We start from the raw sequence: 2,770 nt of genomic DNA on the forward strand, positions 1-2,770 counted from the left end.
GGCATTTTGTATTTAACCATCATGATTAAATATTTTCCTGCCACCCATGAGCACAGATTTTCATCACATTTTCAATGGGCTAACAACCATTCTGAGCCTGTGCCCTACTTGTATACACTTTGCCAACTAAAATGCCAACTGGCACTATTTGGTCATTTTCAGATGTAAAGGCAGATGTCTGCTCTTGTAGGCAACATGGCTGGGAGCCCTTTGTGTGTGAATGTGTGTATGTATGCACGTAACCATCATTTTTCAATGACACAGAGGAGCATTTTTCTGAAATGAAGCCTGGCTCCCCTGCTCTCATGAGCTCCCTTTCATTTGAGAGTAAAGAGATTCCTAATGAAAGACACCAAGCCTGTGTAACTACAGAAGAAGTATGCTGGGATTTCATTTTCACTTTTTCATTTGGTCTGCCAGCATGAATATTTTTGTCTATTCTCCCATCACCTAAGAAGATTTTATTGAGTGCACTGTGTGTGACTTGACTATATTGTATTATTTAATTGGCATTTGATTGATAGTCATAGCACACATATTCCTTCTGTCTGAAAGAACTTTCAGTGATTGCTCCACGAGATCCTTTCCTGTACAGCTTCTCAACATGCTGGCAGCTTTCGATGGCTGCAGGCTGTGGGGGGACATGAAGGACTCCTGCTCTCCTCACTCCTGCCCCACAGGAAGGTGTCCTCATTTTTCCCTCTGCCCTTTATCCATCTCCCTGTCCTGTGACCCAGCTTCTTGGACCCAGTCCTGTTCCCATCCACTCCTCTTCCTCCCCAGCATCTTCTGTTTCCTTCGCATCAACTTTTTGTTGCCTCAGTTCCACTGCCTCCACTCTCGCTGTGAGTCCTCTGCCCACAAACAAGGCTGGCACAGGTAACAGCATTTACACAGATTCAGTCAAACCATAGATAATATTTCATAGTACATGTATTTAATTCAGCATACACACAGATGTATGTTTATATGTCATATTATTTTGACATATGCAAAATAAACTGAAGGGCTTGCGGGAATCTTTTTCTGTAGTCATTATTCTCCCATTTTCCATATTCCTCTCCCATCCATCATATGCAAACATAAATTACAAGCTCTTTGGGACAAGGAATGCCTATTGGCAGCAACAATATTTTGGGTGAGAAATGAATAAATAGCAAATAGATTTTTTTAAATTTTATTTAGAGGTGAGAAATATTTATCTTTTCCTTAAGAGTTAAAGCAATCAGGTAAAAAAAAAAACAAAATTCCTTTGCTGCCTGTAATGCCTCTGAAGAGCTTCTTCAGGACTAATTTCAGTCTGTGGGAATCTCTAATAAAGGATGTTTTTCTTTACAACTTCAAGAACCAAAAAATTATTATCATAAAGGGATCTCTTCTCTGCAATTAGACAAACATATTTTCATGAGTAAATGTATGTTTAAAAAAATTCCTGTTTTGAGTGGAACTGAAGATAAGTTAATCGTCTTGTATTCTCCATCTTTCCTGCCTTGTTCCAAGAACTTCATCTCCCACTAGATTAATAACAAGACAAGAGTTAGACATGAGATAATTTACCACATCATTTATTTACACATTTTAATGAAGGAGAGATCATAGAAGCATAACAGAGCTGAAGTTTGTTGTCAGCTGGGTTGGGAAATGTGTATAAGTTCCAGGAACAACTTAGTCAGTACTGGCTTTATTTTAATTTTAAATGGAAATTGTGCAGCTAACAAAACGTATCCTGTCTTCTCACCACTGTTGATCTGCAAAGCAACAATCCTAGGAGGCATCATGGGAGATCTCACAAAAAATACTACTGAGGAATAAAATCTGATGTGTGATTCTCCAGCTTTATTTTTAACTGCATTGCTGCACCAGTATACAACATTTTGGAAGCCATTTCAATATACCTTGAAGATTCCATTTTCTTATTTTGCAATCAAATAGCATGCACCATAGTCTTGACTGATGTCAAGTCATCACCATTTCATTGGAAACATATCATCATTCAAGTATTTCATTGCATGCTTGACAGCAATAGGATCACTTTGGAATGAAGTTGCACTGACCTGCAGCTGTATATGTGATGTTTGGCTATAAGGATTTTTTTTCAAGTATATGCTTAGAGATATTTATTTCACTGAACCAAACAGAGAGAAAGATATAGGAGACAGGTATTGCTGAGCAGAAAAATGAGAGATGAAGGGAATGTTTTGCACTGTCCGGACACAGAGGGATGGAAGAAGGAAACATGGATGTCCTGCTTCCAGCACTGCTTTTGTGTTTCAAAATATACAGTCACAAAAAAAACCCAACCACCGCCAATTAAAAAAAACAACAACCATAAAAAACCTGGTGGAAGATTTGAGGTAGACAGCAATAGAGTGCCCAAACCAGTAGGCTGGGAGCTATTGCTTCCTTGAGTGGTTGGAGGAGCCTGGTATCCTTACCTGCAGGTTTAAGCAGTAGTCCAGAAGAATATGTGGCCTCTTGATATGGATGCTGTTCTACGAGGAGGTTGATACAGGCTGGAAATCTATTGGGATGGGATGGGAACTGCTCTAAGGTGTTTTGTAACATTACAGAGTTATGATACTGAACATGAAGGGCATGAGTCATCCTGTTTCCCTTTGTATCGAAAGACATACCTGTAGCTGCACTGGGTGCAGACCCAACGTGGCAGACATCTTAGGGACAGTTGTAGAGCCAGTCCTTCCAGGATTACTGGATGGAGGAATACATGTTTTTTGGATTGTAGCTAAGTGTAGGCATAAACATAGCTTTG

Source organism: Numida meleagris, chromosome 1 (genome assembly GCF_002078875.1).
Source record: "Numida meleagris isolate 19003 breed g44 Domestic line chromosome 1, NumMel1.0, whole genome shotgun sequence".
In the NCBI taxonomy this organism is placed as follows: domain Eukaryota; kingdom Metazoa; phylum Chordata; class Aves; order Galliformes; family Numididae; genus Numida; species Numida meleagris.